Consider the following 15,708-nt stretch of genomic DNA (forward strand, 5'->3'; position numbering starts at 1 on the left):
TGATCCAGCAGACTCCATGATCCTAGAGGTATCTGGGTAGAATAGGATGTGGAGTAACAGCTCTGGAAAGCCCCCAAAGGAGTTACAGCACAGAACCTGTGGTTCTGGACAGGGTCACACTATCTGCGGCAGAGTGCTGTAAGCCACGTGAAAAATATTTCTTGGCACGCTATTGGGCACTTGTAGAGACAGAACATCCAAACACAGAATACCAATTGACCACATGCCAGTCATGAACTGGGTATAATCAGCCCCACCAAGATATGAGGTCAGGCAGGCCCAGCAACAATCTGTTGTAAAATGAAAGTGGCACATCCTGGACTGGGCTTGAGCAGGTCCAGAGGATACAAATAAGCTACATAAACAGGTGGCCCAGACCTCCACATGATCTACCACTTCGCACTGATGTCTTTCCCTCAACTCACACCTATTGCCACATAGGGGACTTCTTATGAGACCAGCTGAAGGAGGAGAAAAAACAACCTTGGCACACAATAGCTGAGCATATTGACATGAGCTGAAAATGGACTATCGCTGCACTATAGCCCCTCTTGTGGTCTTGAAAGACATTGGGGTGCAAAATCCTTCAATCGGTAGAGTCTCACACCAGTACTGCCTCTGGCCATCAACTTTGTACAGAGGCCATCAACTTTGTATAGAAAGAGAAGAGGATTAGGTAAGAATATACGTGGGTTCTGGGGAAGTGACTCAACTCATTTTTAAGGGGCATAGAAAAAGAGGAACAAAAAATTTTGGAGAAGAGGTATGTGGACAGACCTATGGGAGTGGTCCTAAAGTGTGATCTTTGGATTGCATGTAAATGCACAACAAGAGCCACTGCAGCAAAAGTACAAACAACCAAACAGATGGGATGGATTGGCCAGTGGCTGCCAGCCTCTGTCCTTGGCTTCCCCAGGGCATGATCAATGGGCTCAAGAGTGGAGCTATCATGAAGGCAGAAACAGAGGCTATGCATGAGCCCAGCAGCAAGAACTTCCTCTCACCAGGGCTGATTAAACTACTGCTGCTGCTAAACATCAGATTTGTAAGCTCAAAAAAGGTAAGATCCTGAAGCTGATCAGCAAGATGTATGCGGTAAATTTATTCCAGAAGCCTCTTCTCACCCTGGTTAGAATAGTGATTCACTCACTGAGACTGAGACATATTCTGGATATGGCTTTATCTTTCCTGCCCACAAGACCTTGACCATCTCACTATCCAAGAGCCCAAAGAGTGTCTGCTTCACTGACAAGGGATCACCTATAACATCTCTTTGGACTGAAGACAAACTTTATGGCAAAGGAAGTGTGGCAGTGTGCAGACAACCATGGGATCTACCTATTCTACCCCATGCCACATCATTTAGAAATTGCCAACCTGAAAGAATAGTGGAAAAGCCTCCTAAAGAAGCAGTTGAGTCACCTTCTTGAGTACGGCACTCCAAGTGGGTGAGGGACTACTTTAGAATGCAGTAAACTTTTAGAACTAATGCTGTTGTAGCTAATATACCTAGAGGTAGAAAACATGGTTCCAGGAAGTAGAAGTGGCTTTGTTCATCATTTCCATCATCATGACTGACTGAGGAAATTTGTATATTCCACCCACACAATTTTAGGTAACCTGGTTCTTGGAGGTGGCTGCTTCCATGAAAGAACATAGTCAGGGTCCTAGGGAATGTAAAGACATGGCTGTGCCTCTGGCCACTTTGGTCTTTTTACGCTAATAGACAACCAGGCATAGAAAAATGTACTATAGATTCTGGATATCAGCCCTATGTCAGATGAGTAGGTTGTGAAAATTTTCTCCCATTTTGTAGGTTGCCTGTTCACTCTAATGGTAGTTTCTTTTACTGTGCAGAAGCTCTTTAGTTTAATTAGATCCCATTTGTCAATTTTGGCTTTTGTTGCCATTGCTTTTGGTGTTTTAGACATGAAGTCCTTGCCCATGCCTATGTCCTGAATGGTAATGCCTAGGTTTTCTTCTAGGGTTTTTATGGTTTTAGGTCTAACGTTTAAGTCTTTAATCCATCTTGAATTGATTTTTGTATAAGGTGTAAGGAAGGGATCCAGTTTCAGCTTTCTATATATGGCTAGCCAGTTTTCCCAGCACCGTTTATTAAATAGGGAATCCTTTCCCCATTGCTTGTTTTTCTCAGGTTTGTTAAAGATCAGATAGTTTTGTAGATATGTGGCATTATTTCTGAGGGCTCTGTTCTGTTCCACTGATCTATATCTCTGTTTTGGTACCAGAACCATGCTGTTTTGGTTACTGTAGCCTTGTGGTATAGTTTGAAGTCAGGTACTGTGATGCCTCCAGCTTTGTTCTTTTGGCTTAGATTGACTTGGCGATGCAGGCTCTTTTTTGATTCTATATGAACTTTAAAGTAGTTTTTTCCAATTCTGTGAAGAAAGTCATTGGTAGCTTGATGGGGATGGCACTGAATCTATATATTACCTTGGGCAGTATGGCCATTTTCACGATATTGATTCCTCCTACCCATGAGCATGGAATGTTCTTCCATTTTTTTATATCATCTTTTATGTCATTGAGCAGTGGTCTGTAGTTCTCCTTGAAGAGGTCCCTCACGTCCCTTGTAAGTTGGATTCCTAGGTATTTTATTCTCTTTGAAGCAATTGTGAATGGGAGTTCACTTATGATTTGGCTCTCTGTTTGTCTGTTATTGGTGTATAAGAATGCTTGTGATTTTTGTACATTGATTTTGTATCCTGAGACTTTGCTGAAGTTGCTTATCAGCTTAAGGAGATTTTGGGCTGAGACAATGGGGTTTTCTAGATATACAATCATGTCATCTGCAAACAGGGACAGTTTGACTTCCTCTTTTCCTAATTGAATACCCTTTATTTCCTTCTCCTGCCTAATTGCCCTGGCCAGAACTTCCAACACTATGTTGAATAGGAGTGGTGAGAGAGGGCTTCCCTGTCTTGTGCCAGTTTTCAAAGGGAATGCTTCCAGTTTTTGACAAATTTACAAGAAAAAAGCAAACAACCCCATCAAAAAGTGGGTGAAGGACATGAAAAAACACTTCTCAAAAGAAGACATTTATGCAGCCAAAAAACACATGAAAAAATGCTCACCATCACTGGCCATCAGAGAAATGCAAATCAAAACCACAATGAGATACCATCTCACACTGGTTAGAATGGTAATCATTAAAAAGTCGGGAAACAACGGGTGCTGGAGAGGATGTGAAGAAATAGGAACACTTTTACACTGTTGGTGGGACTGTAAACTAGTTCAACCATTGTGGAAGTCAGTGTGGTGATTCCTCAGGGATCTAGAACTAGAAATACCATTTGACCCAGCCATCCCATTACTGGGTATATACCCAAAGGACTATAAATCATGCTGCTATAAAGACACATGCACACGTATGTTTATTGCGGCACTATTCACAATAGCAAAGACTTGGAACCAACCCAAATGTCCAACAATGATAGATTGGATTAAGAAAATGTGGCACATATACACCATGAAATACTATTCAGCCATAAAAAAGGATGAGTTCATGTCCTTTGTAGGGACATGGATGAAATTGGAAATCATCATTCTCGGTAAACTATCGCAAGAACAAAAAACCAAACACCGCATGTTCTCACTCATAGGTGGGACTTGAACAATGAGAACACATGGACACAGGAAGGGGAACATCACACCCTGGGGACTGTTGTGGGGTGGGGGGAGGAGGGAGGGATAGCATTAGGAGATATACCTAATGCTAAATGACGAGTTAATGGGTGCAGCACACCAGCATGGCACATGTATACATATGTAACTAACCTGCACATTGTGCACATGTACCCTAAAACTTAAAGTGTAATAATAATAAAATAAAAAAAATCATCATCCATTAATGAGAAAAAAAAAGAAAAATGTACTATATTAGAGGAACAATTGATCCTGATCATCATGGGGCAGTTGGACTGCTGCTACACACAGGAAAAGGGAGGCACGTGTTTGGTGTTTTGATGCACCTCTGTGGTGGTTCTTGGTGATCCTAGGCTCAGTTTAAATTGCAGTTGGACAAGTACAGTAAACATAGTTGTTCAGGAAAGGTAACAAGGGCTCAGATCCTGCACAAAAGTCACCTAGAACTATAGAGGTGCTGACCAAGAGTGAGGGGAATCTAGAATGTGTGGCAGAGCAGGGCATGGTAACTATCAGTGATGGCCTTGGACCAACTGCAGCAGAGGAGCTGAAGTTCATCTCACTGATAGTGCTCTTGTAAGCTCCTTAAGAATCATGACACAGAATCCTGCAGAAGCCATGCCTGCATGGAGTGAACTCAGTGTGAGGAGAAAGTGGAAATTAACAGGCAAAGGGTGGGTTGCAGCAGGTACCACTTGAATCCACTTTCCTGGGCTGAATGCCCCAGATGTTGTGTGTGCCAGTAGCTTACAGCTAGCAAGTCTTTCCTTCTCCCCCAAATTTCCCGCAGCTGATGGGAGCAGCTTTGCCCAGCAAATTCAAGCTATCTCTCCAGGTTAGGAGGGTCCAGAGGCAATGACTGACTGATATAGGGGTATAGAAGGCAGGACCTCTTGCATCAAGCGGTGGTGGTAGTGGTGGAGAAGACCACTCTGCAGTTCTTTTTGTGCTATGGAGCTCCCCCAACCTCCCACCATGGACCAGGACAAGGCTAGAGTCTACCTGAGACAACAGCCTTGCCCTGCTCTCTCCCCTCCCCCACCATCCTTCCCTCTTCCCCTCCCTCACTGTTTTTTTCTGTAAGGCACTCCCTCCATCAATCTTATGCACCTGAATCTTTGACTGAGGCTCTGATATCCTTCTTCCTTTGGTCCTCTGTCCTGGAGAGTAGGGATTCTTTAAATCATCCCGTAAAAAATTAAATACCCTGGTGAATGGAGCCACCAGAAGGGTCCAGAATTTTGAGGACTGAAGGGTTCCTTAGAGGACAAAATTTATTCAGGGACACCTCTTACTTTTGCACATTTTATTTAAGCATAATGCATACACTGAAAGTAAACTGCAATGTATAGCCTGCTGAATTTTCACAAGGACATTATAGGAAGGGAAGAGATGGGGTTACAGTGGCACCCACTTTTCTGTAACACAGTCCAGGAACAATCATGGCCCTCTCACTGACATTTCACAGGCTGGAGCTTGTCACATGGCCCACCCACAAGAAGAGGGGAGAACTGGACATGGGCAAGATTAGGGATCTCTATAGCAATAAACACAAGTCTGACCAAATCATTTTTTTCTCCATTGAATTTTCTTGCATATATCAATTTATCTCCCTTTCTCCAGTTTTGGTGGCCAGTTTAAACCGTCTCAACCAATATACAGAGATAATGCATTTAGGGTGTTTGTTCCAATGATAAATTATGAAGAACTTCATCAATTTGATTTGGCTAAATTTAGTATATCATTAAACGATAGGAAAGTCACCTTTACCACAATCTGAGGTCCAATTGGAAACAAAACGGTAGTCAAAAAACTTTCTACTGGGACTATCTTCTGCAATTTTTAAATTTGCAGTGAAATTTTAGATAGAAGCCTCAAAGACACATAGAGAGAGGCTGCAAAGACACATGATTACACCAAGAAAGGTGTACAATTTAAAGGATCACTGATGATACTAGGAAAAATGTAAAAATAATTATAGATCCTTTGGTTTTAATGCACATTCTCATAATGACCACCATTACTGGCTTTGGGGCCACATGCCATAATGAGTCATTTTTTAGGACTTAGTGTGCATAGAAGTGGCGCTGAAACTGTGTTTCTATTAATGAATGTATAGTTCTAAGCTGCAACAATGGCAATCCTGTATTATTCTGTGAACAAAATTCTGCTGAATTCACAGACAGGTGACATTGTGTGGGCAATAATGTATATGGTGCTCTCTGTTGTAATAAGGCTGCTATTATCTTTAACACAATACTGCTGAATGTGCGCTGGACTTACAGCAGGTGCTGTTAGCTAAGACTGGACTTAACTCTTTGGAGTCTGATTTAAGCACCCTCTTACAGCCTCATCAGTGGCTGCCAATCTCAAAAATTCCCATTCGTGTCTTTAATTTAATTTTTTTTACTGTGTTCATCCTCCCTTTCCCTGCCTCCTTGTATGTTTTTGTAATGATGCCATTTGCATCCAAATTCTTCGATATGTGGAAATGCATATTTTGCCTGCTTGTCTGAGGAGGTTGTTGACTCATCTCTTCATTCTTTCTGTCTGGGGGAGATGCACCCTTGTGCTTTACTTGCATCTCCCACCCTGTCCCCCAGTCTAAGAGGACTCTATGTGGGAGTATCATTTCTTTCAAACACTGCATTCTCTAGCAGCAGTGAGTGCTCTGGGATGGAAAAGGACATTAAACATCACCAATGATTTGACTAGGACACAGTGTGCTGGGCCAACAGAGGGTCATACAAAGCAGGAAGAAAGCCCTGGCTCTTGTCTCTGGTCCCTTGGCCGCCAGCAGCCCAGGGCCCAGGCGCACACGTATCAGGCAGTCTCCATGCATAGAGAGGGCTGACCTGGGCACACAGAGGGTCCTCAGGGACATTTCACTCTTCCCTTTTATCTGCCTACAGATGATCAACTTTTGAGATTACCTGGGAGAGGGCAGCAGCCGCTCGTCCATCTGGCCTTAGCTTCGTCATTGGTTTCCTTCCTCGCGTTTGGCACCTGTCTGTGGCCTGCAGCCCAGCAGTGGCAGGGAGAGAATTGGGAAGGACAGCCACCATATCTCTGGGCAGCTATTTCTGTCAACTGAAAAGGCCATTTAAGCAAAACACTTAATTACCTTTCCTCTTCCCTGCCACCCCTGGGAAAGTATGAGCCAGTCAGATAATGAGCTTAGAGCGAGTGAGCAGCTTGGGAGGGCAGAGATTTCCATCCGACTGAGGAGTGACCTCCTCTGATCCCATCATGAAATGGGGAGCAGAGACAAGAGCAAGGGGTGAAGTAAACAGGCTCCTCTGCAGCATGGCTTCATTATCTCACCTGTCACGTTGCAGATTCCTAGAACATTAGAGAGCTCTAATTCACAGGTAAAGCACCCAGGCCTGGACTGGGATGAGCCAACTCTGAAATGGAAGCTACCTCCACAGCATGGTGCTGTGCAAAGAGCTCTAAGCTGAGCATCTACCCTGCATGGCTGTTGCCAGCTGGGAGTTTTGGGCAACTCACTCAACCCTCTGGGCCTCAGGTTTCTGATAGATAAAAGGAGGACATTGGACTTGAGGGTTGCTAAGTCACCTCTAAATTTTATAAAGCTAGAAAAATTGCTTCGGGTGTAGGTGAGTTGGGAAAATGGGGTCCCCTCCAAGCTGGGAGCCTGGCTGAAGCTGGGGGAGGCACTGTGGCTGCATTCTGCACCAGGTGCCCCTTGGGGATGTGTGTCAGGCCAGGGGAAGATGCCCTCCTGGGCTTGTCAGAACCAGTTGTTGGGGTCCCGCCCACAGAGGCACAGCCTGCCAAATGAAAGGCATGGAGAGCCGCTGGCCTGCAGGGAGAGCCCCACATCCGCAAAGAGCTCACGCCAGCCCTGTCTGGAAGGGGCAGCAGTTTGCCTGCCTCTGTGGCTGAGCTCACTGGGTGTCTTTCTTGGTTCCCATCCATTTTTACCTCAGTGAGTCTCATGTTTTCTGTTCCCTCATTTGCCCTGCTTGGACCCAGCATCTGGCCCTGCTGGCCTAACAGAGGACAGTGGCCATGGAGTGCCCCCCAACTGCAGCTGCCAGGCCATCCCCACTGCTGGGCCCTGCCCCACCCCTGGAATGTGATATCCCACCCACATTTTCCCTGTTGCCCAGGCCTCCTGTCCACCCTCTGGAGTCTGGCCTCACCTTTGCTGGCTGGACTGTGCCATCCGGCCATGGCCTTGGCCTGGGCTGTGACCCTGTGTTGCCTCCTGGTCCCTGCCTGGGGAACCATCAGTGAGGGGGGCTCAGAGGCTGGGACGGGCAAGGGGGATTGAGGCCACAGCACCCCGTGGGAGACAGATTGGAGGACTGAGAAAGCCACTCCATTTAATTCACACATCAGTCATTGCAAGCTATCCTTAGGTGTGGAGGTTATAGCATTGAACACACACCACCACCACCTCCCCCTGTGGTGCCCAGTGCTGGGGAAATAGAAGAGGACCAAAATAAATAAGCCAAAACATTTTGAAAACCTAACTAACTAAATAAGTAAAATGATGTTTAAAATAAAATGAGTATGTGTAGTAGAAAGTACCCACTAGGATGGGAAAAAATAAAACCATGAAGGGTGACAGGAATCCCCAGAGTGAGGATGGGGTTTGCAGGGTTAGACAGGGAGCAGAGTGAGGATGGGGTTTGCAGGGTTAGACAGGGAGATCAGAGGGGGCCTCACTGAAAGGGAAATTTCAGTGAAAATCTGAAAGACCCAGGGAGGGAGTCATGCCGAGATCTGGGAAAAGAGGACTACAGGCAGAGGGAACGGCACATGCAAAGGCCCTGAGGTACAATCGTGCTGGTGAGCAAGAGGGCTGGCCAGGAAGCCCGTGTGCCCTGAGCCGAGGGAGGGGCAGGCTAGGAGATCACTCCAGAGAAATAATGGGGATGGGTGGCCGAGAGCAGGTGGCGTGGAGCTCTGCAGGCTGCTGTGAGAGTTTCCCTCTGAGTGAGTTGAGGGCCACTTCAGGGCTTTGACAAGAGGAAGTCATTCTCTGGCCATGCTGACAGATTCATTCTGACCGTTGACATGAGAGAACACTAAAAGAGAACCAGGGCACTGATGGGTGCCTGGTTGGGAGGCGGCTGTGATCACACAGATGAGGCATTACACGACTTGGCCCAGGTTGGTGATGGTGGAGGGGGTAAGAAATGGCTGGACTCTAGATGTAAAGGTGGATTGACATGATTTACTGATGACCTGGATGTGGCATGTCAGAGAAAGAGTGGAGACAAGTATGTTTTTGAGATTCTTGGCCTGAGTAACTGCAGGAAAGGAGCTATGGTTAATGGTAAGGAGTGGGGTCGACCAGGAGCTCAGGGCTGAATGTGTTCGTTTCAGACGCCTGTAGGTCACGAGATGGAGGGGAGGAGTCTGCAGTGCATGAGAGGACAGTATAATTTGGGTGCCCACAGCAAGTAGATGGTATTTAAGGTTGCAGGATGCAATGAGATTACCACTGGAGTGCAGGTACAGGCTAGAAGAGAGAAAGGTCAAAGGCTGAGCACTGGGGCCTCCAGCATGAGGAGGTTGGAGTCAGGAAGACGAAAGAAAGCTGGGAACGAAAGGCCCAGATAAGAGGAAAACCAGTGCTGTGTGCTGCAAGGTAGATGCAGTGTTTCAAGGAGGAGGGAGTGGTTATCCATGTCAACTAAGATAAGGTCTAAAATGACAATTGGGCATAGCAAAGTGGGGGCTATTATTGAGTCCCATTTTCTGCATGGAAAATTCATTTATTGGACTGAGGATCCTGGCCCCTAGCTTTAGCAACAGGGAAGAGCACGTGGCCCAGGTCTGGCTTACAGGGAGCTCCTCCCCTGGTCACAGAGATTGGTTCAGAGATGGGACATGTGGCTCAAGCTGGGCCAATTAGAGTTCTCTCTGGATGCAGTGATTGGTTTAGAGATAAGCATGTGGCCCAGGCTGGGCCAGTTAGGGTTCTCTTTGAACATTCTGTCCTGGAGCTGTCAGGAAATATTGGCTCCTTTCTCTGGAATTGCTAAGTGTTAGGATGCAAATCTTGGCCACTAGCAGACATCCTACATGTCGGTGACTCGCCATTCCTAAGATGAAGAGAGAAAGATCCCTGACAATAGCATTTGAGGCTATTCTGGCTCCAGTCCTGCCCAAGGCCTGCTGCTCTCTTGGACTTCCATATTTCATTTCCCAGACAATAAATTCTCTACTTGAAGCTGGTTTGAATCAGTCTCCTCTCTCTTGCATCCAAAATGTCCTAGCCAATTGAAGGAGATTTCTCTGAAGCCAGCTGCTTAATAGTGGGAGGCGCTTCCGCAATAGTGGGAGTGCAGCCTCCTACGTGAAACCTTATGGAGCAACCCCTGGATTCAGGACTATTTTTAGCTGCCGCAATTGCCTGGGGAAAGCCGCCGCCCTGGGCACGACCAAACAGGGTCAACTCCCTATCTCCTCCTGCAGCAGCCTCTGACGCAGGCCTGGTATCTGGGGCAAGGTAGGGTTGCGACCAGAGAAGCTGGATGAGGGTATCAGATTCCACCCATAACCCAAGAGGTGGCATCCTGTGGGCTGCCAGGGATCAGTACTGGGAGTTCCCCAGGACCTTATGACAGCCAAGCAGGGAACTGCTGCAGGCTTAGAGGGTGACAGGGTCAGCATCTGGGGAAAGCAGACCAAGTAATGGGAGACCAGGGTAGGGGAAGCGGTTGCTAAAACAAACTGACTAATCCTGCCAGATGATGTTTCTCTGGCCTGGAGCTGTTATTTAAAGGGCCAGCCACACACAAATGGCAGCGTCTTAAAGATAACTGGTGCACAGCCCCATTCATGCTGGCTTTTGGCTTTAGAAATCCAGTCTGCCACCTTTGGGTGTCTTCTCGGTGTGTTAAAAAGGAAAGCACTTTGTACTATTCTTTGGGTCCACATGCAGATAAACAGGTTATTCAGCCTGCCTCATCTCTTTCCTATACCTGGGCAAATAAATGCATGAGTCACCCATGGGAAGAGCTCTGAGCTTCTCACCCTGCACACCGATAAGGATAAATTATGCTCCAGTGATCATTTCTAGCTACTTACACTCAATAAACCAATCAAGGCCTCATAGAGCCTTGGAATATCTATGCACCAAAGGACTTGGTATAAATCCCTTTTGTCCAAAATCATTACCTCATTGCTTGCTTCTATTTCAGGGTTTCTTTTGTTCTTGGAGAAGACATATGTTTCACACCAACCCTTTCATTATCTAACTGTGGTTGAGACTTCCTTCCAATCGTGTAGTTTACTCTCATCATGGAATAGAAATGATACCGACTCAGAAAACCTCATTAAATGAAGTGCCACACAGTTGGAATTTGTAGCATTTGACAGAAGCTAAAATGAAATTCACTTGTTGCTCAGATAATTACAGGTAGTGCATATTACTAGACTAAACATATTTGTAGGAAGGGTGAATTTAAAGTGTTTAAGAGAAAAACTGTCTTAAACACCCTCAAGCACTTTAAAATGTCACGTTGCACCCAAATAAGCCAGGTACACATCAGTCTTCTATAGTCACAAAAGCAGATCTTCCAAGATTTCTGGCAGGCAGTGGTTGTTTAGCCTATTTTTAATTTACCGCAATAAAACTACATAAAAACCGTATCATTCACCCTTTTTGCTGATTTACTTCGGTCTTCCCCACAATCAGTCTGAAAAGGAATATTCTACTTCATGACTTTACCCTTCAGTGAGGTATATTCTTGGTGCCATAATTGAACTATCCTTTCTAAATCACATAAAGCGAATGTTTCCCAAACTCTTTCCATACTTTCTGTAGATGGGACACAAATTGCAAGAGAGAAATATTGTGGAGATGTAGAAGCAGACAGGCCTTCCCTTCTGATGAGAGTGGTTTTGTTCTTCTGGCTGTTGTGTTTTTAGACTCATGATCTCTATGAAGTGAGCAGAACCAAGCCTCTGGTATATTGGTCAAGGGAGTGTGAACTACTACAATAGGAAAATCCTCACATCCTAGCAGCTTTCCATACTAAAAGCATGTATCTTGCCCGTGTAACTCTCCAAGGCCAGTCATTCTGGCTGGGCAGCTCTCCTCCATGATGTGGTTCAGAGGCCTGGACTCCTTACATGTGTGGCTCCACCAGGCTTAACATGTGGCTCCCAGCACAGTTCCAGGAGTCTCATTCTGGTTGGCTGGGGGGAGAAAAGCTCATGGAGGACTACACAGGGCTGTATGGTGCAGATTTGGGATTGGTGCAGACTTATCAGCTCTGCTCATTTCACACTGACCAGTGTAGGACTGACGTTGGACCATGGTCACACCTTCCTCTAAGGGAGGTTGGGAAGTATCATTTGGCTATGTGCCCAGGGTCTGAGTAAAGAGGCAGTAGTTTCTGCCTCCTGTGGCCATAGTCAAGAGGCTTTTGACTCCAACAGTGGCCAAGTTCTTACACCAAAGGTATTTATAAATACTAATTGGGGTAGGTCCCAAAAAACTGAGTAAATTTGGTTAATTTCCCTTTTTTTGTTATTCAGTTTTGCTTCTCTATTTTTATCTCATTGATTTCTAGAATGGAATTAAACATCTTAACATCTCGGTCTCCAATAATATCTCAGAAAAGCTACATGGAGTCTGTAGCAAAAGAAGTCTATTTGACCCTGTTTTCTTGTAAATCATTGGAAAGTGACAGGCTTCACACCAAAATATTCTAGTGGTCTGAGGCAAACAGCATCATGATTACTCTCTCTTTCTTTCTCTCTGTCTCTAAGACCTGCATATCAGCGAGTGCCTGACTCATAATTCAGGACATTAGACTTCACATAGGCCACCCTGCTGTCTCCACACCTGTGAATCACCTCCTTTCCTTGGGCTGATGTGGACACAAATCTCAAGCCCACCACATTGCAGCTGTGAAGTTCTGGCAACTTATTTAACCTTCCTCAGGTTAAATTATTCCTTAAATTATTCTCCTTGATTCCTTAATCTGTGCAAAATCAGATTAACACTTCCCATCTCTTGGGACCTTGAAGGGTTAAGTTAGATATTGAAGGAGAAATCACAGAGCACAGTGCCTGACATCAGCTAGACAAGCAATCCCTATCGGCTTCCTTCCTGCTTTGCTCCGCTCAGGGAAAGGTAAAGCGCCAGGGTCTTTATCAGAATGGTGGTGCCTCTGCTAGTGGAGCTCTCTCTCCTCCCCCACACCACAGACTCCATGAAGACCCAACTGCAGCAACAGTTCTTTCCATTCAGGCAGAAATCAGAGGGTCTGAGGGTGAGGAGGGAGTAGGAGCCAGACAAAGGCACAATTACCCCCACATGACTGCCTGCTAAGAATTCTGGCTGCAGAAGAGGCTTTTCTGCAGTTTGTTTTTGCTAGTTCTGCTCCAAGAACCCAAGAGGTAAGGCCTTCAGTCAAGAGGACAGCCCACGTCTCATTGTTCCAGTGTAAGTCAACTTAGCTAACCTCTGGCATTTTCTATGCTTCACCTCTTCTCTCGTGTATTTTCTTGATTCATAAACAGCTATCTACCCCAGTTAGCACAATTTCTATTGATTGAGCCTGGCTAAGCTTAGCACACTTCACACACACACACACACGCACACGCACACACATCCCATCCAAGGAAAATTTGGCCTCTAAATGAAGGATGGGTTTGTACTCTCTGTTTCTTAGGCCATGCCTGAGTACATGTTGGAGGAAGATGAAAATCACTTCCACCAGTTCTCTTGAGCTAAGTTTATGAGAATCAATTATAATCCTTAAATCTTCTCATTCTTATATAGGCTTATTTTGTACTTAGTTCTGGTATCCCACTCTGAGCCAGTCAGAAGAAAAAAAAAACCTTTGCATTTGTGATACTGCACAACTGTGCAGCAACCAGGATGATATTCTGGGATAAATCAGCAAAAGACTTGGCTGTTTCAGTCGTAATCCTAAAGATCAACAGAAGAAATTGCTTGAAGTGGGTGGATAAAATTCTTAGAATAATCCTGCTCAAGCCCTCTAGAGTTCTTTTATGATGCCTTTATATATTTCAGCCTTTCACCTAGAAAGATTCCAAAGCATCACCCTACCTCGTGGGCTGTGCTGTAAGGAAGGAGCATGACAGCTGCAAAAGGGCTTAGACTCGAAAACGTCTTTTGAAGGAGTGTTGGGAGAAAAGGTCCCATTGAGGCTAATGATAAATCTGGGGAGGCGCTTTAAGAAAGTTTCTATGGAAAACAGACGCAGTAACTTTTCTCTGTTGAGAATGTCAGTCAAAGTGTACGACCTAGCTAGACATACAGTATATGACCAAAGTGTCGACCTAGCTAGAAACTTGTTCAGCAGGCTGAACTGCAGTGGGGCATCCTGCTGGTGAGCTTATGACAGGTGCATTTTGGCAGGCAGGGCTGAGGCTGGTGTGCAAAGTCATTGGCAGCTGGCAGTGTAAATTATTGAGGGGGTTTGATGGGATTGTGCAGGACAGGATGTGTTTACTGCATGGATCAAGACCGGAGATGGAGACGTGGCTGGTGTTTCAGAGGCACAGGAGCAAGAAGCTGGGGCTACAGCTACAGATCATGCTATTTCTTGACAAGAACCTTTCTTTTATGGCCTCTCTTTTTCTGGTCCAGAATTTCACAAAACTTAATAGCAAAATATCAAAAAGATACCATATGTGGAAGTTACTTCTGATTGACCACCAAAATCTGTTCTCCCCATTATCCATAAAAATGGAGGGCATGTACTTTTTAAATTGAGGTGGAATTGACATACAATACACCACAAATGTGGAAAGTGTACAGTTTTCTAATTTTGACATATGCCATACTACCATGAAATCATCACTGCTGTCAAGATAGTGAATATATTTATCATTTCAAAAAGTTTTCTCGTGCACCATCCTGATCCCCTTTGCTTCTGTCTCTCCTTGCCTTGTCCCTTCTTTGATCTGTTTTCTGTTATAATAGTTGCATTTTATAGAATTTGATATAAATGGAATTATATAGTGTATATTCTTTTTTTTTCCTGGCTTCTTTCACTTGGTGTAATTATTCTGAGATTCATCCATGTTCTTGGCGTGTTTCAAAAGTTCATTCCTTTTAATGAATGAGTCATATTTTATCATAGATATTATACAGTTTGTTTATCTGCTCATCTTTCAATGGACATTTGGCTGTTTCTGAGCTTTTAATATTACAAATAGAGCTTCAATGAACGTTCATGTCTGAGACTTTTTGTGGACATGTGCTTTCTTTTTTGTTGGGTAGATATCTAGGGGTAGAAAGCCTGGGTCAAACAGCAGCTGTACATTTAACTTTTTGAGAAACTGACCACTGTTTTCTATTTGATTGTGCCATTTTTTTATTCATACATTAGCAACATATGAGAGTTCTAGTTCCTCCATACCTTAACGAAAAATTGATGTGACGAGTCTTTGTAATTTCAGTCATTCTAGTATATGTGTTGTAGTAGCTTGCATTTCCAGGATGACTAATGATTAATGATGCTGAGTATCTTTGCAAATGCTTATTTGTTATCTGTCTGTCTTTCTTGGTGTAAGTTCAAATCTGTCCACTATTTTTGAACGTTTGGTTTTTTTATTCCTGAGTGTTGAGAATTCTTTATACATTCTGGATGCAAGACCTATATCACATATATATATATCTTGAAAATAGCACGAGGCTTGTCCTTAATTCCCTTAATAGTGAATGTATCCCAGCACTTTGGGGGGCCAAGGCAAGTGGATCACCCGAGGTTAAGGAGTTTGAGACCAGCCTGGCCAATGTGGTGAAACCTCATGTCTACTAAAAATAGAAAAAATTAGCTGGGTGTGGTGGTGGGTGCCTCTGATCCCAGCTACTTGGGAGGCTGAGGCAGGAGAATCACTGGAACCTGGGAGGCGGAGGTTGCAGTGAGCTGAGACCACGCCACGGCACTCCAGCCAGGGCAACAGAGTGGAACTCTGTCTCAAAAAAAAAAAAAAAATAGTGAACGTATATTTATTCTGCAGCCTCCCTTGCCAAGCGGTATGGCCATGTGACCAAGTTCTTACTCACAGAAT

The sequence above is a fragment of the Pongo pygmaeus genome, chromosome 7 (genome assembly GCF_028885625.2).
Source record: "Pongo pygmaeus isolate AG05252 chromosome 7, NHGRI_mPonPyg2-v2.0_pri, whole genome shotgun sequence".
Lineage (NCBI taxonomy): Eukaryota > Metazoa > Chordata > Mammalia > Primates > Hominidae > Pongo > Pongo pygmaeus.